The following is a 25,340-nucleotide window of genomic DNA, read 5'->3' as shown; positions in this document are numbered from 1 at the left end:
TGTAGGGGCTGCGCAGAGGAGAATCCTAGCATGCGCAGTCCAGGAGCAGCTACAGAGTGAATGGTGTGGCAGGACTTATGCAGAATTGGGTGGTGACATGGAATAGGCTTTATGCACTGGAAGGAAACATGCCAGTTATAGTCAATGTGTTTTACTGCGTTTTCACTTCATTATTCCCTTATGGAGATGTGGAACCCATGGCTAGAGTAACTTCCGCAAGGCCTACAGATTCCAGACACACAATAAGGTCCAGTATAGCGGATGTGAAAAGATGTATTCTGCAGAGTCCTAAGTCCTATTTGTACTGCTTATGGGTCATACAGAACTGTTCTATTCCTCTGAGCCAGCCATGACCAGATTCAGGCTGAGGGTTGACCTCAGCTGGATGGATTGATAACCTTTCTTCCACAAGCTAAGGTCTCCTTTCCACAAAGAAGATGGGTGGGGCTACAGGCTCATCCATTAGCAGCTGTGACTGGGTGCCAAGCACCAGGCTGCACCGAGGAGCGAAGGCAGTGAGGGGGGGGAGGAGTTTGTTTTAAGAGGCCATGTGGCCAGAGACACTGGACGACTCCATTTTGAACAACCCAGAGGCTGGACAAGGAGGGAAAAGGGGCAGGGAAGTGATGTGTCGCTGTTGATAGGACACACAGAGACTTCCTGCCAGCCCCCTACTCAACTTTTAAAAAGTACTTGCAAAGGAAGAGAAGCTCTCTCTGGGGTGTGGTCTGCCGAGGCGAAAAGTGCTGGAGCCTGGCAATGGGCAGTTGGAAGGAGAGACCCCCTGACTGTCACCCAGGCCCTTAACAGCACCAGAAGAGGCGCCCAGGACAGGTGTGCAGGGAGCCAGTGAAGACCGCTTCCTGCAGAATGCATCCTCTTGGAGACCTGGAGGGCGAAGGAGAGTGCTCCCAGTGGCTGGGGGGGCGCCACCAGGAGCAAGAGGACGTGAAAATGGGGAATATAGGACCCCAGGGGCCAACATATGCCCCCCCAGAAGGTAGGTGACCTTTGACCCCTGCCCGGACCAACGATGAAGCACGTGGGGCTCCGCCGCTGATCCCAGATGAGCCCCCGGGGTAGGTCAGGTCCTAGGGCCTGCCCCCAGAAAAAAGTACAGTCGGGGAGCGTGACAGCCCCTGAGGGGTGCCAGGAGCCCACCCTGGCCCCCAAAGACATCGGTGGAGGGGGAGCGCCGTCGCGTCCCCCTCGAAGAGAGCTCATAGCCGGGGAGTGCCGTCGCGCTCCCCGTAAGGATGGCCCCAGTGTTGCGGAGGAGGAGGGGGGGACGCGCCGCCGCGCATCCCCCCTCGTGGCCGAATTGAAGATGGGGAAAGCGGTCGCGCTCCCCGTGAAGTGGGGCAAACGGGGTGCCAGGACAAGATGGCTGAAGTCCGGGGGGGGGGGTTGCCGTCACGTTCACCCCCTGAAGACTGTCCACTCCAGGCCCCGAAGACTGTCGCCTGTCGCCGCAGTTGGGAGCGCCGTGTACGCTCCCTGGGAAGAATGATGTGGGGTGGGGCCCAGGATCTCAACTGCGGGCCCCGGTGTGTCCCAGGTGGAAGGGAAAGATGGGGGAGTGCCGTCGCACTCCCCTGAGGTCCAGAAGACCAATGCTGTGTTCCGGGTCTGCCTGCCGGAGCGGGCAGACCAGAAGAAAGGAGCCAGATCCCGCGGCAGCACGCGAGGGTACTGACCGTGCGGAGAGCCGGCAGGGGCAGCCAGGGGTGGGCTCCCTGTGCTGCCCCCCATCGGGGAAGGCCTGCGGGGGTCCCGGGTGGGACTGGGACCCCAAAACCAAGGGAAGGAGGAGCCAGGGGCCCGGGTGAGACCAGGCCCCCAACAAATGGCATGAGCAGCCAGGGGTGGGCTCCTCAAGCAGTATAACGCACCTGGGGGTCCGGGTGGGACCGGGCCCCTAACCGTCGAAGTGGCCGAAGGCCCACATCGCGGCTCTCCCTGGAGCAGCAGGAGAGCCGCTCATCAATTATGCGGCACAGCCCATAATGTCTTGCAGGCCAGGACTGGCCGGCCTGCAAGGGCAACCCGGCGTTTTCTTGGCTTGTGGTGGCCCCAGGAGAACGGGGTCACCACCACAGGTGCTGGGGGAGCTGCTAGAGAAGCGCAGTCTCCCCCCTGCACGAAGAGGAAAGTCCCACCCTAAGTGTCTTGGGGATTGGAGAGAATAACCCCTCAAGGGCTCAGCATACATTTCACATCTTCTGGGCTGGAACTTTTGTTCTTCAACTGAGGGTGATTGAAAAGTGCTTCATGAAGTGAAGGTTGAGTTGAGGAAGTCTGAGAAGGACATCCCCTGGAGGTGAAGAGGTGTAATTGCACAGAAAGGCATTTACTAATGGTTATTCATTTAAAGGGACTGAAGATCACATGTGTAAAGAGAAGCACTGGTGTAGGGTGTTGTCATTATCATAGTGGGGTTATGTGGTCAGACATTCTTGCTAGGGTGTCTGGCTGTGTAGACAGTAATCCTGTGATTTCACCTGTGATGCCTTTAGGGGCTGTAATTGCATTGCATTTTTAATGATATCCCAATGGTATGATTACTGTCATTCTAAAGTGTGCGTCAACATGTATTCTTGCTGCTGCACTTAGGTGAAGAACCCAGACTATTAGCCCTTAATATGTAGAGTTGCATACTTTATGGTCAGTAGGAGATGCTCAGTCAGGGTCATGTGTCACCAAGGCAGGTGTACCCCGGTTTAATGCTTGTTGAGGTAATGGAGGGGGAGGAGGGGTTAAACGCCGCTGGGATGGTGCCAGTCCGCAGGGCCCTCACTCCAGGTTATGTTCAACTAATTGCATTAGGGGCAAGAGGATGTGCATACATGGGAGTGGTGGTACTAGACCCCCCACCCACCTGCGGGAGGGGTGGAGATTTTATGCAATGTCCCAAAGTAATTCCAACAGCTTATGTATATTTGTAAATTGGGGATTAGCATTGATTAGTGTGTGTTTAATAAATGTACTCTTATTTTTATAAAGCACAGTACAGACTGGGCAATCAATTATTGAGTGTTACTTCTGCGCACTTGCAAATGGCGATTACTAGCCCACACCACCTCCCTTGAGTAAGCCTCAGACTGCTCTGCAACACTACCCTCTGAGAGTCAGGCACTACAATTGGTTGTTTGGTTCCCAGTGAAGGACAAGAAAACTCTCAAAGTAGAATGGGAAAGCCCCGATTGAGCCAGTTGCAAAAAGAACGGGAGCAGCTGAGCCGGAGTGGAATGAATAGGATGGATATTAGCAGCTGCGCACCAATGACAGAACCTCTTCCACTTAAGCTTGTAGGTCTTAACTGTAGATGGAGCCCTGGCCTGAGCGAGAATGTCTCTGCAGTCTGGCGAAATATTCAAATGGGCAAATTCAAGGTGCTCAGGTTCCAGGCCGATAATTTCAAAGAGGAGGGGTTCGGATGGCAAATCTGACCCTTGTCCATCGTGAGGAGATGCGCTCGAGGATGAAGGTGGATGGGCTCGCACTGGGATAGAAGAAGCAGCTCCGAGAACCACGCCTGTCGGGGCCATCTGGAGGTGATGAGGAGAATGTGGCAAGGCTGTCTTGTCTCCGCATCTTCCACAACACGCGAGGCACCACCGGAATCGGAGGAAAAGCGTAGGCGAATAGATCGCACCAGTTCATCAAAAGGGAATTCCCGCACGACCCGTAGTGGGGATGCCAACTTGCGTAAGATGGCGATACAAAAGGGGATGATGGACGGAACGTTTGAACAAATCAAACACTCACCCCCAGTCAACTGATCTGGGTTTAATCCATCACCATTCTTTAGTTCACTCAGCCACCCCAGTTCAGACATGGCTATATGCAAATCAGTCTGACCCTGTGCCTCGTGGGAACAGTCCAGCCCGAACTGCCAAGCCATGTCTTCCCTGGACCGGAAAAAAGCATCCTGGGACCGGTTTCGGATTCATAATCCTCATCAGCCAGGCTATCTTGAATCCAGTGGCCAAGTGAACAAGGGACTCACGTCTGAGCATACCCTGCCACACTTAGGGCGAACAAAGCGATACAAAAGGGGATGATGGACGGAACGTTTGAACAAATCAAACACTCACCCCCAGTCAACTGATCTGGGTTTAATCCATCACCATTCTTTAGTTCACTCAGCCACCCCAGTTCAGACATGGCTATGCAAATCAGTCTGATCCGGTGCCTCATGGGAACAGTCCAGCCCGAACTGCCAAGCCATGTCTTCCCTGGCCCGAACTGCCAACTGGGGTGGCAGAGTGGGCTAAAGAACGGTGATGGATTAAACCCAGATCTTTTGACTGGGTGCGAGTGTTTGATTGATTCAGATGCTCCGTCCATCACCACCCCCTTTGTACCGCTTTTGGCCGCCATAAGTGTGGCAGGGTATGCTCAGACGTGAGTCCCTTGCTCACTTTGCCACTGGATTCAAGCAAGCCGGGCTGAAGACGGCTGGAATGCCAGAAACCGGTCCTCGGAAGCTTGTTTCCGGTCCAGGGAAGACATGGCTTTGCAGTTCGGGTTGGACTGTTCCCATGAGGCACAGGGTCAGACTGATTTGCATATAGCCATGTCTGAACTGGGGTGGCAGAGTGGGCTAAAGAACGGTGATGGATTAAACCCAGATCTTTTGACTGGGTATGAGTGTTCGATTGATTCAGATGCTCCGTCCATCACCACCCCCTTTTGTACAACTCGCGTAAGATGGGCATTTCCGGTTCTCCGGGGTGGCACAGCGATCCAAAGACGGATGACCCCACCATCGAAAGACTAAGTCGAGAGTTGGTTGATGCAACTCCCACTCGTGGGTCGACGACGTGGATCTGCTTAGGGAATCCGCCACTATGTTGGAGATGCCTGGTAGATGAACTGCGGTCAGGGTAACCTGGTGACGGAGTGCCCAATCCCAGATCGACTGAGCCAGCCAAGACAAGAGTGGAGATTTGGTTCCGGCCTGCTTGTTGACAGTGCATACTGGTTGTATTGTCCGTCGGAATAAGCACGGATTCCCTCTGGATCAGAGGAAGGAACGACTTGAGTGCCAGAAAAAATGGCCATCAACTCCAGCCTGTTGATGTGCCAAGAACGTTGAAGCAGAGTCCACTTGACTTTTATAGACAGCCCTTGAAGGTGTGCACCCCATCCTTCTAAGGAGGCGTCCGTTGTCAGAGTGAGTTCTGGAGTGGTGGAAAGGAAAGTCGTCCCTGCTGCAAGGTTGGATGGCTGCGCCCACCACTTGAGAGCCGCCCTCATGCGAGCGGTTTCACTGACTAGGTCGTTGAAGGAACCGGTGACCTGACGCCACTGTCCGTCCAATTCCTCTTGAATGGGGTGAGTCCGTAGCCTGCAGTTCGGGATCAGCGAAATGCATGATGCCATCCCCAGAAATGACTAAGATCCGGACTGAAACGGACTGTTTTGCACGAATAAGAGACACTAAGCGGAGAATCTTTAGTTGACGCTCTCGAGACACGAATGCCTTGGCAAGTGTTGTGTCCTAAGTGGCTCCTAGAAAATTTCTGCAGGGAGCTGGGTCTACCTGGGACTTTGGCATGGATTGAAAGGCCGAGGGAGCGAAATGCGTCCTGACAAAGTAGAGTGTCCCGAAGTAGCTGGTTGCGAGACAAGTTTGAGGAGGTAGTCGCCCAGGTATGGAAAAATTTGGACGCCCTGGAGACGCAGATAAGCCACCACTGGAGCTAATACTTTTGTGAAGACACGAGGGGCGGAGCGGAGGCCGAAAGGCAGCACCCTGAACTGGAAGTCTCAGTCCCACCCGGAAGCGCAAGTACTTTCGATGCAGTGGAAGAATTTTGACATGGAAGTAAGCGTCCTGTAGGTCGATGGTGGTCATGAAGTCGTCCATGGAGAGAAGACGCAAGATCTCTACGAGTGTAAGCATGCGGAAGGATTGGCATTTGAGATACTTGTTGAGTGCTCGCAAATCCAGGATGGGCCGCCAGTCTCCTGTCTTCTTGAGTATAAGGAAAAAACGGGAATAGAATCCCTTCCCCCTTTGAGACTTGGGAACCACTTAGATGGCACCTTTTTGGATAATAAGACGAACTTGATGGAAAAGCTCCTTGCGGTGGGCCGGAGGCAGGCCAGATGGTGGAGTGGGAGGAGGAATCTTGACGAACTCTAGAGCATGGCCCTTTGCTACAATGTCCAGACCCCAACGGTCCGAGGTGATTGAGGACCATTGAGAAGAGAACAGGGAGATTCGACCTCCAACTTTTGGGGGGGAAAGGCAAGTCATTGTCGTTTGGGAGTGGATCCTCTATAAGAAGACTTCCCCCTTTAGGATTTCAAAGACTGCTGACGGGAGGACTGCTGTTGGTGGGAAGAATATCGTTGATTACCCTGGTGGTTGGAGCGATATTGAGTGTTTCCTCCGCGAAAAGTAGAAGTGCTGCGTCCGCGTGCACCACGAAAAGGCTGCTTACGGAACTGTAAAGTCCCTAAAGTATGAGCAGTGTCAGTGTCTTTCTTGATTGTTTGCAGTGCCTCATCGACATGTGCACCAAAAAGCGACTCGCCGTCATACTGCATATCCAGGATCTTCGCCTGTACCTCCTGGCGAAAAGAGGTGGAACGTAACCAACCTTGTCTTTGCAAAACAGCTGCCCCGGCAAGCTGACGGAAGCCAGTACAAGCAATATCAACTGCGCAGTCAATCTCCTCTGACGTTCTCTCTCCTTCTTGAAGAATTTTCGAAGTTTCCGCCTTGGAGGGTTCCGGGACGAGGGCAACAAGGGCAGACATGTCTGACCACATCTAGCAGTCGTAGCTCCCTAAAATGGCTAAAGCATTCGCCGCTCTCACCGTAGTAGAGGCCATGGTTGAAAATGTGCATCCAATAGGGTCAAGGCGATGACCTTCCCCATCATGAGGAGCTGCCTGGGTGACCACCGAATCTGGCTTTGGCTGCGCAAACAGGCATGCTGGAGATCCACAGGGCGCCTTATATTTCTTCTCAAGGTGGGGCATTTGTGCCGGTATGGAATTTGGCGTTTGCATTAATTTCACCCCTTCACTCCAGATGAAATCTATGATGGGAACCGTATGGATTTGTTTAAATGGTTGATTTTTGAAATCTTAGAGAAAACAGCCCTACTCTCGCTGGACTCTTGGCAGCTTTAAGCGTTGAGCCGCTCTATCCATCAGTTGATGGAAACTCGCAATGTCTACCGGAGAATCCCCTGGCGTCACCGGAAGGGGGATGGCGTCTGAATTTAGTAGTCGTCCCACTCGGCCATGTGACTGGCGTCATCATCATGAACTTCACCATCCTCACGTTCTGGAGGAAAGTTATCAGCATACACTGTAGTGTGTATTTGAACTGACGTCTGAACCCGAGGAAAATGTGCTGGTGGCTGTGGTAGTGGAGCAGCAGCAGGAGCCGCAGGACCTGTAGGCACTGGTGAACCCTGAGGAGATGGCGGGAAACACCGGTTGTAATCCCCCAACATATGCTGGAGATTGGAGATGAGCGACAGAGGCAATGTCGCAGTTGGAACCTGCGCAGAACGTTCCTCTGTCAGAAAATACTGTTCTTCATCGTCCTCACCATGGTCCTGGCATTTGATAACTAAATCAGAAGGACTACATGCCACCCTGAAGGAATCATCCACATCGTCGTCAGAACCAGAGTCCTGCTCGGAACCCGTGGCAAACAAGGGAAAGGGAGGCTGTGGATCACTCGGGATGGACAGCTGGTCAACAGGCATCTTGGGCGTAGCGAAGTTGCCCGCCGCCCGCCACCCGCTTCCCTCCCGAACATACCTAATTTTAGTAAATGGGCACATAAAAATAAATAAAAGGCACTTACCTTGCCCGCGGAGTCCCGGGGCTCCCTCTGCTCGTGAGAAATCCGCATGTGCGGCCGCCCGCGCATGCGCATTGGTTATCAAGACGGCGGCGTGAACGAGCAGAGGGAGCCCCGGGACACCGCGGGCAAGGTAAGTGCCTTTTATTTATTTTTATGTGCCCATTTACTAAAATTAGGTATGTAGGGGAGGGGGGCATTCGGCGGGGAGGGGGGCATTCGGCGCGTAGTGGGGCTACGCGAAGTGCGCAGGTGGGCGTAGTTTCTCGCCCGCTTCGCCTAGCCTCACTACGCACATAACGCCCAGGGTTAATTGTAACACTCAGAGGCACCAACCAGGCCCTTGACTGGCTTTTATCTTTCCTAGTGGACAGGTCTCAGGCAGCCTTACTTTTCCCCTTCAAATTGACGCTGAAGAACAATTGTTACTTACCTGTAAACAGGTGGTTCTCTAGTATTGGTGACTTTCATAGATTCACATGCTTGAATATTCCCCGTCGAAGTGGGAGTCCCACTGTAAATAAAATAGCAATAAAAAGAATCCCAATAAAGTATGTATATAAAAAAAAATCACAAATTGCAACACCAGAAATACTTTTAAGTACCTGGTTAGCATAACCACATAGGAATACATGGAGAAAAGAAAAAACCTGTATAACATATCCATGTCATATTAGTCCAAACTACAGCCGATCAGGCGCAAGCACCCCTCCAGAACCTTCTCCTCAGAGGCTCAGTCCCTCAGATTTTCGTAGCACAGGAGTGACAAAAGAGTCTAGGAGGAGAAGCGAGCCTCTGAGGGGAGGCGGGTGGGTCGCATGTGAATCTATGAAAGGCACCAATACTGGAGAACCACCTGTTTACAGGCAAGTAACAATTGTTCTTCTCCAGTATTAGGGTGTCTTTCATAGATTCACATGCTTGAATAGAATAGTGAGCAATAACATCTGGCTGTAAGAGTAAAATCAGCAATGCATAGGTATGAAAATGCAAAGATAGCATAACCTAGCCAGATAGCGATGATAAAAATAATAATATCATCACAAACCATATAGGTGGAGGGAAGACAGCAGAGGCCCACCTTAGTTAAAAAGATTGCGAAGCACCGCTTGTCCCACTGCCGTATCGGCTTCGTTGATCGTTTCAAGGCAGTAATGTCTCGTGAAAGTGTGCCTGCTGGATCACGTAGATGCTAGGCATATTTGGTGAATCGGCACACCAGCAAACAGGGCAGTAGAGGATGACATCGCCCTGGTGGAATGAGCTCTCACTGATGATTGAAGAGGTTTGCCAGCTTTCTGATGACAGAAGGAAATTGCTGAAGAAATCCAACAAGCAATAGTTGGCTTGGTAACCGAACGCCCCTTGCGCATGCGTCCGTAAGCAACGAATAGCTGATCAGATTTGCAAAAGGGTGCCATCCTGTTGATGTAAAATTTCAGGCATCGTTTAACGTCCAGTGAATGCAAACGTGCTCCGCTGGAGATTGAGGATTGGGAAAAAGTCTTTACGAAAACAGGGTCATTGGAGGTGAAAATCAGTGGGCACCTTAGGCGAAGCACAACACAGTCTGATTTGAATTGGATGAAAGGAGATTTAATGGTAAAGGCATGAATATCCCTGAATCAACGTGAAGATGTTGGAGAAGAGCCACCTTCCAAGTCGAACTTTAAATCCGCTTTGTGGATAGGCTCAAATGGCGCCTTCATCAATTGCGCCATAACAATATTGAGATGCCAGGTAGGAGGAGGCCGAATGGGCAGGAACTTCCTGAACAGTCCTTTGAAAAATTGACGAATGATTCTGGAAGAACAGAGAGAGGAGGAGCCATCCTGCCGGAAGCGAGAGATTGCCGCCAAGAAAACCTTCAAAGTGGAGTGGGAAAGTCCTGATTGTGCCAGTTGTAGAAGGAACGGCAGTAACTGAGCCGGAGTGGAATGAACGGGATGGATGTTGGCAGCTGCGCACCAGTGACAGAATCTTGGCCACTTTTGCTTGTAGGTTTTTATTGTGGACCGAGCCCTGGCATTGGCAAGAATGTCCCTGCATGCTGGCGAAATGTTCAAATGGGCAAATTCAAGGTGCTCAGGTTCCAGGCCGCTAATTTGAGAGGGGTCCGGATGACAGATCTGACCCTTGTCCATCATGAGGCGATCCGCTCGAGGATGAAGGAGAATGGGTTCGCACTGTGAGAAGCAGCAGTTCTGAGAACCAGGCTTGGCAAGGCCGTCTGGGAGCGATCAGGAGAATGTGGAACGGCTGTCTCCGCATCTACCATAACACTCGAGGAACTCGTGGAATTGGCGGAAAAGCGTAGGCAAATAGCTCACACCAGTCCATCAAAAGGGCATTCCCGGACGATTCTGGATGGGGAAGCCAGCTTGCAAAGGACTTTCATTTCCGGTTCACAGGGCTCGCAAAGAGATCCATGTGCGGATGACCCCAACGCCGAAAGATGAAGTCCAGAGTCGGCTGATGCAGCTCCCACTCATGAGTCGAGGATGCGGACCTGCGGAGGGAATCCGCCAGGATGTTCGAGATGCCTGGTAGGTGAACTGCTGTCAGGGTAATGTGGTGCCGAAGTGCCCAATCCCAAATACTCTGTGCCAGCCGAGACAGGAGAGGAGATTTGGTGAGGCCCTGCTTGTTCACATAGCGCATACTGGTGGTATTGTCAGTCTGGATGAGCACCGATTCTCCCTGAATCAGAAGATGGAATGATTTGACCGCCAGGAAGATGGGCATTAACTTTAGCCTGTTGATGTGCCAGGAGCGCTGAGACAGAGTCCACTTGCCCTTTATGGACAGCCCTTGAAGGTGTGCGCCCCATCCTTCCAAGGAGGCGTCTCGTCAGAATGAGTTCCGGAGCGGTGGTGAGGAAAGAAGTCCTGGCAGCAACGTTGGGGGGTTGCGCCCACCACTGGAGAGCCGACCTCATCCGGGCGGTCACTAGGACCAGATCGTTGAAAGAGCCGGTGACCTGACGCTCTGTCTGTCCAATTCTTCCTGAATGGGGAGACTCTTGAGCCTGTAATTCAGGATCAGAGAGATGCAGGAGGACGCCATGCCCAGAAATGACTTCAATAGACTAACTGAAACGGACTCTTTTGAACAGATAAGAGCCACCAAGCATAGAATCCGTATCGGACGCTCGTGAGACACGAATGCCTTGGCTAGTGACCTATCCAGAGTGGCGCCTAGAAACGCTCTGCAAGGAGCTGGGTCGACCTGAGACTTCTCGGTGTTGATGGAAAGACCGAAGGAGCGAAATAAGGTCTGACAGTCGAGTGACCTGGGACAGCTGATTGAGAGATTGCGACTTGATTAGACAATCATCTAGGTATGGAAAAATGAGAACTCCTTGTAGACGCAGGTAAGCCACCACTGGAGCCAAGACCTTTGTGAAGACGCGAGGGGCGGAGCGCAGGCCGAAAGGCAGCACTTTGAACTGAAAGTCTCTCCGCCCTAATAAGCGTCCTGGAGGTCGATGGTAGTCATGAAGTCGTCCTTGGAGAGAAGACGTAGGATCTCCACTAGCGTGAGCATGCGGAAGGATTGGCAATTTAGATATTTGTTCAGTGCCCATAAATCGAGGATTGGACGCCAGTCGCCTGTCTTTTTGAGGATGAGGAAAAATCGGGAATAGAATCCCATCCCCGAGACTTGGGAACCACTTCGATGGCACCTTTTTGAAACATGATGCAAATCTGTTGGAAAAGTTCTTTGAGGTGCGCTGGAGGCGGACCAGTCGGAGGAGTGGGAGGAGGAATCTTGACAAACTCCAGGGCATGGCCCTTTGATACAATGTCCAGCAACCACCAGTCCGAGGTGATTGAGGACCATGAGAAAAGAACAGGGAGATTCGACCTCCAACTTTGAGCGGGGAAGGCAAGTCATTGTCTTTTGGAAGCGGAGCCTCTATAGGAAGACTTTCCTCGGTACGATCTGGAAGACTGCTGGCGAGAGGACGGTTGCGACGGAGTAATATCGCTGATTTCCTTGACCGTAGGAGCGGTACTGATTGGACCTGCCGCGAAAGGTGGTGCCGCGTCTGCGCGCACCACGAAAAGGCGGTTTGCGGAACTGCAAAGTGCCTAAGGAACGAGCTGTTTCTGTATCCTTCTTTATCGCCTGCAATGCTTCGACGTGCTGACCAAAGAGCGATTCGCCGTCATACGGCATGTCCAGGATTTTTGCCTGAACCTCCTGGTGAAAAGAGGTAGAACGAAGCCAGCCCTGACGCCGCAGAACAGCTACCTCTGCGAGCTGACAGAAGCTAGTGCAGGCGATATCCACCGAGCAGTCTATGATCTCTTCTGACACTCCCCCCACCCCCCCCCACCCCACCCCCCACCTGAAGAATTTTTAGAGCCTCTGCTCTGGAGGACTCCGGAAGGAGAGCAACAGAGGTAGACATGTCAGACCACATCTGGCGGTCATAGCGTCCTAATATGGCCAGAGAATTTGCAGCCCTCACAGTATTGGAAGCCATAGTAGAAGATGTTCGCCCAATGGCATCAAGGCGACGACCTTCGCGACCAGGAGGAGAAGTAATTGGAGAAGAGGGGTTTCTGGAACGGCGCTGGGCGGCCTGTGTGACCACGGAATCTGGTTTAGGCTGTGCAACCAGGCAAGCTGGAGAACCATGGGGTGCCTTATACTTCTCCAAACGAGTTAACTATGACCGGGATGGAATTCGGCGTTTGCATCAACTTGACACCCGCGTTCCAGATAAAGTCGATGATGGGGACTGTAGGAGAGTAGGGTCTGCAATCCTATGATCACCCAGATTTTTGCTTTTTGCTGCACTGGTTTACGACTTTCCCTGGCTGTGGGCCTGCTAATCAGACCCACAGCCTAGCTGTTCTCTCTATCCAAATTGTACTCAGGTACTGAATTGGCACTGGGCCCTCTCCAAGTCCCTGTACCCAGGGCTGAGGTGCACCCAGAAGTCTCCCAGGGGCTGAAGCATGTATTATGCCACCCCTGGATTGACTAACTAAAACTGACACAACTGGCTGCACGACAGCTGGGGCAAGGTGGTGTACTCACCCTTTGCTTTAGATATAGTATACCTATATCTAACCCTAAAATGGACACACAGATCTCCTATCAGTCACTCCTATGGCAGGCCTTAACAATCCTGAAGGCAGAGTGCTTGGAATCGTGTGAGATGGTGCTCTGGCATGAGCTGAGCCTGTCTGCGGCTTTCGGGATCTATCCCTTAGCCGTTTCCATGATATCGCATACCATATACTCTTAAGTGCATTATAATCCTCGCGGTTATATGCCAACTCTGGTATCGCTTTATCAAAACATGTCGAGTAAGGTGTCATACGAATTGGAATACTAACCCCTCGCCAATTCTGGCGACGGGGTTAGCATTCCACCCTTCTAGAGGGACACGACATGCCTGTAACCTATAACCCGGTTAAAAGTCAGACAGAGCCTTAGCATCCACAAAATGGATGCTGCCACCGAGACACAAGTCTGCCCTCCTGCTGCTGGGAGTCCTCCCAGAGCAGGAGATAAGGACAAAGGGTTTCCTGCCAGGGGCGGTGCCAGCACCGTCCCAGACAGGGTTTTGTGTATTGTAGGTAGGCAGGGCTTTAGAGGAAGGTGACTGCACGTGGCACCCCGGTGCTCACTGTGCATAGGCTGGCTGAAACCAGTTCCAGGGTCACTCCAGACCCTGTGCTGGGGAAAAGCCCGCCAAGGAAGTGGGTGTAACCACCCCCCTCCTAGTCCCACCCATAGGGCAGGACTTAGTCGCGTGCCAGCCCCTTTTTACAAGATAAAGGTAGAGACTGGCCCCCTTCCAAATCAGATCATCTTTGAATCCTGAAACTACTTTCTGCGAAAGGAACTCAAGACTTCTTCCTAAGATTTCTCCCTTGTGACTAAGGAGTAGTCACCCTGCATCCGCAGGCACCATCTAAGAACACTGCGGTCTGCTGTAAGTCCTTCCTCCGGAATCCGACTGCCCAGCTCGACGAGAACCGGCTTCCCTGGCACCTCTGACCTCTACCCACCTCTACAGCCCAGCTGAGAACCGTGGGTGCGACGAGACCTCAAGGGACCGGCCATCTGCAAGACTGCACGACTTCTTTCCAGCAAGCCCGCCGAGTAATCTACTGGTGAGTGCTTTGGGGTCCGAGAAGCCCCGACTCTGAGCAGCTCCAGCTCCGAAGTGCAGCCCCCCAGCATCTCCACGATCTGCGTGGGGCCCTTCTGCTTTCCGCTGCTCACCGCGTTGTTTGGCTACTAGCCCGTTGGCTTGTGGCCTTCCTGACGACGCCCGACGACATTTCTGCTGCTGGTCTGGTTGCTCCAGACTGGCCCTTGCTCCCTTCCAGAAGAGGAGCACCCTGGACCCTCCTGGTCCACTCAAGACGCCATTTTGAGTCCACCGCGTGGGCTTGAATTAGCCAAGGCTTGTTGCCCAATCCTGGGTAACTTCGACGCCAACGACTTCATCCTTCGTGGGACAGCTCGCACCTCCATCCTGGTCGCCGACAACGCCTCCTGGTCCGAGAGACTGCAGAGCCCAGCAGTGCCCACTCACCTGACTGCGGTGACTTCGCCCGGTGCCATCCTGGTGCCCACTTAATCACTGGCTAGTGATTCAAGAACTTGGTCCCCTCTGCTTTCAGGTTTCTTCTTCCTTGATCCAGGCTTGGATCCATCGAACTTTCCTTCACTGGTCGCCTGCCAGCAACTTCTTCCTTCCAGGCTCCTGGTCCGGCAACGAGATCCCCGACGTCTTTTCAGACCTATGCAGCTGCAGCCCCTGGGCTAGGTAACTTCGGCACTCCGGTGTCCCAGCATAGCCTCACTAGCCAAGGGTCAGGATCCACTGTCGTTTTCTCCCTACCAGGTCGGGTTCGCCCGTGAACACTAACTTTGTGAATTCTAGCTTCCATAGACTTTGTCCCGCATCCCGCGTGAGAGTGCACACTCTGCACCCGAGTCCCCTAGGCCTCCTAGTAGTAATCTAACGATTCCCTAGTCCAGTCCTAGCGATTCCAAAGCCTATTAGAACTGTTACTTACCTGCTAGTAATTCGCATTCCACTTTTAGCGTATATGGTTTTTCGTGCCCCTCGGGCATTTGTGTAACGTGCTAACTTAAAAGTATTTTCGTAAGAGTTTTGTTGTGTGCTTAGCTCCCTGTCTCATAAAGAGCCAGGGTAGTCTTGTTATAAATAAATACACTGTTTATTTTCATAACAACTTGTGTGGTGTCCTTTCACTGGGTGTTCAAGGGGTAATGTGATGGTAAAACAGCTGGCTTAACACGCCCTCTAGAGTCTTAGCCTTAGACTGCTCGTATCCATGCTACTAGGATAGCTGGTCTATAAGGTTGACTTACAACCAATCATCAATAAGGGTTGTTTGGACTGATATATAGTGATCACTAGAATAGTGAGCACTGCACATCAGGCCAACTTCTCACATTGGTGAGCAGCGGTTGGGATTTGAGCTTGCTGTTGTTTTACCACACATGCCCTAAGAATATCTTGTGAAAGATCACATAAGTACTAAAGGTACATATAACTTAGCTTAGAATACTCTGAGTTCTACTGAACCAGCTGTTGTAGCTCCTAGGGCCTAGCACACCCTAAACTACAACTCTAGCAAGGGATCAGTAGGCAAACATATAGTGTAGGTAAGTGCACCACTTACACCTCACTAGAAAAGCATGTCGACTCAGGGGGACTCTACTGAGACTCCCCTGGTCAGTGTTGACCCTCCACAGGTCACTTCAAGATATGCAGCTCTCAATTTTCAGGAGATGAGGCAACTCTGTGTCTCCAGGAAACTGAAGCAGGGGTCTAACCCCACCCTTCCCTTTCTGATAGGTCTCTTAGAGACATATGATGCCAGAAAGCTCTCTCAGTTACATGAGAGCATGCCAGCCTTAGAGGGAACCTCTGGGGATCCAGACCTCCCCAACACTGATTCAGCAGTTGAGGAGGAGGATGAGGAGGTACTCTCTGGGGATGAGGTAGACAAGGGTCTTGAGGTAGTCAGAAGGCTAACTAGGACCAACTTAGACTTAGACTTACTTGGGCTAGGATCTGGGGGCCCCCCAGTACTAACCCGAAGTGGGCCTAACCTTGGAGTTAGGAGAGATAGATCTCTTTCTAGGGACTCCAATAGATCTCTGCACTCTAATGCCTCTTCTCAGGGGAGAAGGAATCCTCCACAGAGGAGATTTACTTCCCCTCAGAGAAGGGAGCATGAGGCTAGGATGAGACAAGCTGAACTGAGGATTGAAAGGGAAGAAATTGCCCTGGCCAAAGAGAAGCTTGCCCTGGCAAGAGAGCAGCAGATGAGTGGGCTAGCTCCCACTGGTGGCAGCAATCTCCCAAGAGATAGAGAGAAGGGTTTAGATACTAAACACCTGACTAAAATAGTGCCCCCCTTTAAGCAAGGGGATGACATCCAGAAATGGATGGCTGCTCTGGAGAGGGCCTGCACTGTGCAGAACATTCCCCAGAGTCAGTGGGCAGCTATACTGTGGCTCTCCTTTGATGGTAAAGGTAGAGATAAGCTCCTCACTACAAGGGTGGAGGATGCTAACAATTACCAGGTCCTGAAGAATACACTGGTTGATGGGTTTGGTTTAACCACTGAGCAGTACAGGTTGCTGTTCAGAGACACCCAGAAAACTCAGTCTCAGGACTGGTCTGATTTTGTGGATTGTGCCACTAAGGCTTTGGAGGGCTGGTTGCTGGGTAGCAAGGTTACAGATTACACAGGATTGTATAATCTAATGATGAGAGAACAAATTTTAAACAATTGTCAGAACCAGTTGCTGCACCAGCACCTTGTTGATTCAGATCTGACCTCTCCCCAAGAATTGGGAAAGAAGGCAGACAAATGGGTCAGGACAAGGATCAAGCAGAACCAGAACCAGAACCAGGGTGGTCAGAAGAAAGCAGACCAGAAGGGTAATGTTAAGAATGAGCAAAATGACCAGAAGTCTTCACCAGGTCCTCAACAAACCAAAGAGGGTGGGGGTCAGGCTTCCCAGAAGAAGAAGACTCAAGAAGGCCAGTCAAAAAGGTGGTGCCAGTACTGCAAAAGTAAATCTCACTGGTTTAGTGAGTGCACCAAAAGAGGAGGACAAACTCCTGCCACTACAGCTCCTAAAGCAACTGCACCCCCTAGTACAGTCAGTAGTGGTAGTGTCACTCCCAAGGCATTAGTTGGGTTAACCTTGGGTACTGAGGGGTCTGACAACTTAGTTGGCACACTCACTCAGGCTGTCCTTGTCTGTACAGGGGATATGGATATGTCCCCTGAAATAAGTCCCAATACTTTGGGCAAATACAGGCAGACACCTTTGATTAATGGCAAAATGGCTCAGGCCTATAGGGACACTTGTGCCAGTGTCACCATGGTGACACCTAACTTTGTGGACCCTGGACAGATCATGCCAGGTACTGATTTCCTGGTGACCAATGCCAGCAATGTCACTACTAGTCATAGTGTGGCAATTGTGGCTTTCTCCTGGGGTGGAGTGAAGGGACAAAAGAAAGTTGTAGTCAGTTCAGACCTCCCAGTTGATTGTTTGTTGGGCAATGATTTGGAGTCATCACAATGGTCAGAAGTGGAGCAGAGGACTCACATGGAGATGTTAGGCTTGCCAGCACATGTGCTTGCTGTGACTAGGTCACAGGCCAGAAGATGCCCCACTGAACAGGTGCTGGATCCTGAAACTATGGACCAGACACCTCCCAAGAAGAAGAGCAGTAAGGGTAAGGCTTTGCCTTCCCCCTTGCCCCAGGTTGAGGATCAAGTCTCTGAGGAGGCTGATCTAGAAGAGCTGAGGGAAACTGAGCCTAAAGAGCTTGAACTTGATCAAGTTGAGTTTCTGGGCTCAGGGGGACCCTCCAGAGCAGACCTGGGGAAGGAACAGTTGAGCTGCCCTTCCCTTGAACCCCTCAGACAGCAGGCTGCTGCTGAGGCTGCAGGGAATGCCACAGGTGCCCACAGGGTATACTGGGAAGATGGACTCCTGTACTCTGAGTCAAGAGACCCCAAGCCTGGTGCAACCAGGAGGCTGGTCATCCCCTTGTCTCTGAGAGGTTTCCTTCTCACCTTGGCCCATGAGATTCCCCTTGCAGGTCATTTAGGTCAGACAAAGACTTGGGACAGGCTTGTCTCACACTTTCACTGGCCCCATATGAATGAGAATACCAAGGAGTTTTGTCGCTCATGTGTCACTTGCCAAGCCAGTGGTAAGTCAGGTGGCACAACAAAGGCCCCCCTCATACCACTACCTGTGGTGGGGGTTCCCTTTGAAAGAGTGGGGATTGACATTGTTGGTCCAATGGAACCCCAGACAGCATCAGGACACAAGTTTATACTGGTGGTGGTGGACCATGCCACCAGGTATCCTGAGGCTATTCCCCTTAGGACCACTACAGCCCCTGTAGTGGCAAGAGCCCTAGTTGGAGTGTTCTCCAGAGTGGGTTTCCCTAAGGAGGTCGTTTCTGACAGAGGTACAAACTTCATGTCAGGATATCTGACTGCCATGTGGAAAGAGTGTGGTGTGAACTACAAGTTCACCACACCCTATCATCCACAATGCAATGGGCTTGTTGAGAGATTCAACAGGACCCTGAAAGGGATGATTCATGGACTACCTGAACCTCTTAGGAGAAGATGGGATGTCCTGATCCCCTGCCTCTTGTTTGCTTACAGAGAGGTCCCACAGAAGGGGGTTGGCTACAGCCCTTTTGAGCTTCTGTATGGGCATCCTGTAAGGGGACCCCTGTGTTTGGTGAAGGAAGGATGGGAGAGACCTCTCAAAAAGCCTGCAACCAACATAGTGGACTATGTACTTGGTCTCCGCTCCAGGATGGCTGAGTATATGGAAAAGGCATCTAAAAACCTTGAGGCCAGCCAGGAACTTCAAAAAGCTTGGCATGACCAAAAGGCTGTACTGACTGTGTACCAGCCAGGACAGAAGGTGTGGGTGCTGGAGCCAGTGGCCCCAGCAGCTCTGAAAGACAAATGGTCTGGGCCCCACACCATCATTGAGCAAAAGGGAGAGGTTACCTACTTGGTGGACCTTGGAACTCCCAGGAGCCCTCTCAGAGTGCTCCATGTTAACAGGCTCAAGGCATATGTTGACAGGAAGGACATGAGCTTGCTCATGGCCACAGATGAGGGACAGGAGGAAGAGAGTGACCCTCTCCCAGACCTGCTCACTCAGAATCCTGATGATGGGTCAGTTGATGGTGTTGTCTTTTGTGGCAGCCTCACTGAACATCAGCAACAGGATTGCAGGCAAGTTCTGCAATCCTTTCGACATATGTTCTCTCTGACACCCAGCCAAACTGATTGGTGTACCCATGATGTTGACACTGGAGACAGTCTGCCTGTCAAGAGTAAAATCTACAGGCAGCCTGATCATGTTAGAGACTGCATCAAAACTGAAGTGCAGAAAATGTTGGAACTGGGAGTCATTGAGCCCTCAGATAGCCCTTGGGCTAGCCCAGTAGTTCTAGTGCCAAAGCCTCACACCCAGGGTGGTAAGAGAGAGATGAGGTTTTGCGTAGACTACAGAGGCCTCAATGCAGTCACTAAGACTGATGCCCACCCAATACCAAGAGCAGATGAGCTTATAGATAGATTGGCTTCTGCCAACTTCTTAAGCACATTTGATTTGACAGCTGGGTATTGGCAAATCAGGTTAGCTGAGGAAGCCAAACCTAAGACAGCATTTTCTACCCCTGGAGGGCATTATCAATTTGTGGTAATGCCCTTTGGACTGAAAAATGCACCTGCCACCTTCCAAAGGTTGGTGAATCAAGTCCTCACTGGGCTGGATGACTTCTGTGCAGCTTATCTTGACGATATTGCTGTCTTTAGCTCCACCTGGGAGGATCACCTGGTCCACCTGAGGAAAGTGTTAGAGGCCCTGCAAAAGGCAGGCCTCACTATCAAGGCCACCAAGTGCCAGATAGGGCAGTCACAGGTTGTATACCTGGGCCACCTTGTAGGTGGAGGCCAGGTTCAGCCACTGGAGAGTAAGATACAGGCCATCAAGGACTGGACTCCTCCAATCACCCAGACTCAGGTTCGAGCTTTCTTGGGCCTGACTGGGTACTATAGGAAGTTTGTCAGAAATTATGGGTCCATAGTGACCCCCCTTAATGACCTGACAAGCAAAAAGATGCCAAAGAAAGTTCAGTGGACAGCAAGCTGTCAGAAAGCATTCAATGACCTAAAGCAGGCCATGTGCACAGCACCTATCCTCAAGAGTCCAGATTACTCCAAGCCATTCATTGTCCAAACAGATGCTTCTGAGTTGGGTGTGGGAGCTGTTCTGTCTCAACTGAATTTTGATGGTAATGATCAGCCTATTGCTTTCATTAGTAGAAGGTTGACACCCAGAGAGAAAAATTGGTCAGCTATTGAGAGGGAGGCCTTTGCTGTGGTCTGGGCCCTGAAGAAGCTGAGGGCCTACTTGTTTGGCACTCACTTCACCATTCAGACAGACCATAAGCCCCTCTTGTGGCTAAATCAGATGAAGGGTGAAAACCCCAAACTGCTTAGGTGGTCCATTTCCCTACAGGGGATGGATTTTACAGTGGAGCATAGACCTGGGACTGATCACAGCAATGCTGATGGGCTCTCCAGGTATTTCCACTTAGAGCAAGAAGACTCACCTGGTCAAGGTTAGTTTATTGTCCCAAAGTTTGGGGGGGGGTCATGTAGGAGAGTAGGGTCTGCAATCCTATGATCACCCAGATTTTTGCTTTTTGCTGCACTGGTTTACGACTTTCCCTGGCTGTGGGCCTGCTAATCAGACCCACAGCCTAGCTGTTCTCTCTATCCAAATTGTACTCAGGTACTGAATTGGCACTGGGCCCTCTCCAAGTCCCTGTACCCAGGGCTGAGGTGCACCCAGAAGTCTCCCAGGGGCTGAAGCATGTATTATGCCACCCCTGGATTGACTAACTAAAACTGACACAACTGGCTGCACGACAGCTGGGGCAAGGTGGTGTACTCACCCTTTGCTTTAGATATAGTATACCTATATCTAACCCTAAAATGGACACACAGATCTCCTATCAGTCACTCCTATGGCAGGCCTTAACAATCCTGAAGGCAGAGTGCTTGGAATCGTGTGAGATGGTGCTCTGGCATGAGCTGAGCCTGTCTGCGGCTTTCGGGATCTATCCCTTAGCCGTTTCCATGATATCGCATACCATATACTCTTAAGTGCATTATAATCCTCGCGGTTATGTGCCAACTCTGGTATCGCTTTATCAAAACATGTCGAGTAAGGTGTCATACGAATTGGAATACTAACCCCTCGCCAATTCTGGCGACGGGGTTAGCATTCCACCCTTCTAGAGGGACACGACATGCCTGTAACCTATAACCCGGTTAAAAGTCAGACAGAGCCTTAGCATCCACAAAATGGATGCTGCCACCGAGACACAAGTCTGCCCTCCTGCTGCTGGGAGTCCTCCCAGAGCAGGAGATAAGGACAAAGGGTTTCCTGCCAGGGGCGGTGCCAGCACCGTCCCAGACAGGGTTTTGTGTATTGTAGGTAGGCAGGGCTTTAGAGGAAGGTGACTGCACGTGGCACCCCGGTGCTCACTGTGCATAGGCTGGCTGAAACCAGTTCCAGGGTCACTCCAGACCCTGTGCTGGGGAAAAGCCCGCCAAGGAAGTGGGTGTAACCACCCCCCTCCTAGTCCCACCCATAGGGCAGGACTTAGTCGCGTGCCAGCCCCTTTTTACAGGATAAAGGTAGAGACTGGCCCCCTTCCAAATCAGATCATCTTTGAATCCTGAAACTACTTTCTGCGAAAGGAACTCAAGACTTCTTCCTAAGATTTCTCCCTTGTGACTAAGGAGTAGTCACCCTGCATCCGCAGGCACCATCTAAGAACACTGCGGTCTGCTGTAAGTCCTTCCTCCGGAATCCGACTGCCCAGCTCGACGAGAACCGGCTTCCCTGGCACCTCTGACCTCTACCCACCTCTACAGCCCAGCTGAGAACCGTGGGTGCGACGAGACCTCAAGGGACCGGCCATCTGCAAGACTGCACGACTTCTTTCCAGCAAGCCCGCCGAGTAATCTACTGGTGAGTGCTTTGGGGTCCGAGAAGCCCCGACTCTGAGCAGCTCCAGCTCCGAAGTGCAGCCCCCCAGCATCTCCACGATCTGCGTGGGGCCCTTCTGCTTTCCGCTGCTCACCGCGTTGTTTGGCTACTAGCCCGTTGGCTTGTGGCCTTCCTGACGACGCCCGACGACATTTCTGCTGCTGGTCTGGTTGCTCCAGACTGGCCCTTGCTCCCTTCCAGAAGAGGAGCACCCTGGACCCTCCTGGTCCACTCAAGACGCCATTTTGAGTCCACCGCGTGGGCTTGAATTAGCCAAGGCTTGTTGCCCAATCCTGGGTAACTTCGACGCCAACGACTTCATCCTTCGTGGGACAGCTCGCACCTCCATCCTGGTCGCCGACAACGCCTCCTGGTCCGAGAGACTGCAGAGCCCAGCAGTGCCCACTCACCTGACTGCGGTGACTTCGCCCGGTGCCATCCTGGTGCCCACTTAATCACTGGCTAGTGATTCAAGAACTTGGTCCCCTCTGCTTTCAGGTTTCTTCTTCCTTGATCCAGGCTTGGATCCATCGAACTTTCCTTCACTGGTCGCCTGCCAGCAACTTCTTCCTTCCAGGCTCCTGGTCCGGCAACGAGATCCCCGACGTCTTTTCAGACCTATGCAGCTGCAGCCCCTGGGCTAGGTAACTTCGGCACTCCGGTGTCCCAGCATAGCCTCACTAGCCAAGGGTCAGGATCCACTGTCGTTTTCTCCCTACCAGGTCGGGTTCGCCCGTGAACACTAACTTTGTGAATTCTAGCTTCCATAGACTTTGTCCCGCATCCCGCGTGAGAGTGCACACTCTGCACCCGAGTCCCCTAGGCCTCCTAGTAGTAATCTAACGATTCCCTAGTCCAGTCCTAGCGATTCCAAAGCCTATTAGAACTGTTACTTACCTGCTAGTAATTCGCATTCCACTTTTAGCGTATATGGTTTTTCGTGCCCCTCGGGCATTTGTGTAACGTGCTAACTTAAAAGTATTTTCGTAAGAGTTTTGTTGTGTGCTTAGCTCCCTGTCTCATAAAGAGCCAGGGTAGTCTTGTTATAAATAAATACACTGTTTATTTTCATAACAACTTGTGTGGTGTCCTTTCACTGGGTGTTCAAGGGGTAATGTGATGGTAAAACAGCTGGCTTAACACGCCCTCTAGAGTCTTAGCCTTAGACTGCTCGTATCCATGCTACTAGGATAGCTGGTCTATAAGGTTGACTTACAACCAATCATCAATAAGGGTTGTTTGGACTGATATATAGTGATCACTAGAATAGTGAGCACTGCACATCAGGCCAACTTCTCACAGGGACTGTCTGGACCAGTTTGAAAGGTTGACTTTTAAAGTCGTAAAGAAAACGGTCTTCGTCCTTTTGGACCATAGGAAGTTTAAAGCGGAGAGCCGCTCTATCCATCAGCTGGTGAAAACTTGCGATGTCAACAGGAGGGGAATCTCCTGGAGTCGCAGGAGGCGGGAACGGTGTTTGGATCTGGTAATCGTCCCAATCTGCCATATTGCCATTGCCATCATCATCGTCATCCTGAACCTCGCCGTCTTCTCGCTCTGGGCGAGCATCATCGTCTTCATACACTGTAGTGTGGACCTGAATAGAGTTCGTAACCGGAACAGATGGAGCTGCTGGTTGTGGCTGCGGAGCAGCTGCAGAAGCTGCTGCAGGCGCGGGCGCTGTAGGCAAAGGAGAGCCATGGTGATAGGACGGAAAACGCCTGTTGTAATCTTCCAACATATATTGGAAATTGGAAAGGAGGGAAAGTGGTAGTGTCGCTGTAGGAACCCGAGTAGAAGGTTCCTCCTCTTGTAAATACGAACCATCCTGATCGTCCCCATATTCTTGACATTTTATGACTAGTTCAGAAGGGCTTCGTGCTGCCCGGAATTGTTCATCCTTGTCCTCCTCAGAACTAGAGTCCTGTTCAGAACTTGTGGCAAACAGGGGTGATGGAGGCGGTGTGTCACTTGGAATATTAAGCTGGTCCAAAGGCACCTGGTGACGTTGATGCAGATGGTCAACAATGGAAGAACCAGACCCAGATGAAGAAAGTGGCACTAGAGGCAAGGATGCGAAGGATGATACCACCGTCGACGGAGCCATCGAAGACGACAGTACAGACGTCGACGGAGCTGCCGTCGACGAGGCAGTCTATGAAGCAGCCGTCGACGGAGCCACCGACGACGAGGCACTCTTCACAACCTTCGTCGACGAAGATCCTAATGATAACGATAAACTCTTCTTCGACGTCTAGGCGATAGGAATAGTCGACAAGAGTTTTAAAACTGAGGCATACCTTACACAGACGACGTCGACGCAGCCACCGTTGATGAGCCAGAAGTAGAAGTCGTTGTCACAGTCATCGTCGACGAGCCGGAGACGGCAGATCTCATCGTCGGGACAATCATCGACGCTCCCGTGGGCGATTTTGCACGGTTTTTGACAGAAACATGCTTAGAAGAAGCCGAAGACGCCTGAGAGTCAGATCTCGGGGGCGTAGGCATAGCAGAAGGTAAAGACACCGCAGGAGCCTTCATGAGTGAAAGTTTCTACTTTTTCAAGAAGGGAGATGCTTAGAAGAAGCCGAAGACGCCTGAGTCAGATCTCGGGGGTGTAGGCATAGCAGAAGGTAAAGACACCGCAGGAGCCTTCATGAGTGAAAGTTTCTTCTTCTTCAAGGGAGATGGCAGATCCTGCACACTGCTACACTTAGAAGCGGCTTTAGAAGTACCTGACGCCAGGCTTTCTGCGTCCGAAAGAGCTGAATCCTTGTCTTTCAATCTTTGTAACCAAAAAAGGAGACAACCCTCCCAATCCTTAAGGGTTTTAGTGGAAATAGTCCTGCAAATTTTACATTTGCCTACCTCATGGCCAAGATAGAGGCAGTATATACATTTCTTGTGGGGGTCCTCAGAGTAGAGCCGCAACTTCCAACAAGAACAACAAGGTCTAAACAAAAACTTCTTAAAGACATAGTAGAAACCCTGGAAAACCAGAAGAAAGTAGAAAACTGAGCAGAGCTCAGGGAGACTCCCTTCACACAACGTGCGGTCGAAAATCTGAGGGCCTGAGCCTCTGAGGAGAAGGTTCTGGAGGGGTGCTTGCGCCAGATTGGCTGTAGTTTGGACTAACATAATGACATGGATACGTTATACAGGTTTTTTTCTTTTCTCCATGTATTCCTATGTGGTTTTGCTAACCCGGTACTTATAAGCATTTCTGGTGTTGCAATTTATGTGATATGTATTTATATACATACTTTATTAAGATTATTTTTATTGCTATTTTATGTACCGTGGGACTCCCACTTCGACGACGGGGAATATTCAAGCATGTGAATCTATGAAAGACCCTATTACTGGA

General features: G+C 51.4%; 1 protein-coding gene across 1 annotated transcript in view; it reads right to left on the bottom strand.

The window, feature by feature from the left end:
• The window catches only part of DEDD2 (death effector domain containing 2), a 150,240-nt gene that overhangs the window by 2,303 nt on the left and 122,597 nt on the right, over positions 1-25,340 (bottom strand). The window lies entirely within an intron of this gene.

This window comes from Lissotriton helveticus, chromosome 7 (assembly GCF_964261635.1).
Source record: "Lissotriton helveticus chromosome 7, aLisHel1.1, whole genome shotgun sequence".
NCBI classification, from domain to species: Eukaryota; Metazoa; Chordata; class Amphibia; order Caudata; family Salamandridae; genus Lissotriton; species Lissotriton helveticus.
The sequence above is the reverse complement of the archived record's forward strand: the minus strand, read 5'-3'. Positions and strand labels throughout refer to the sequence as shown.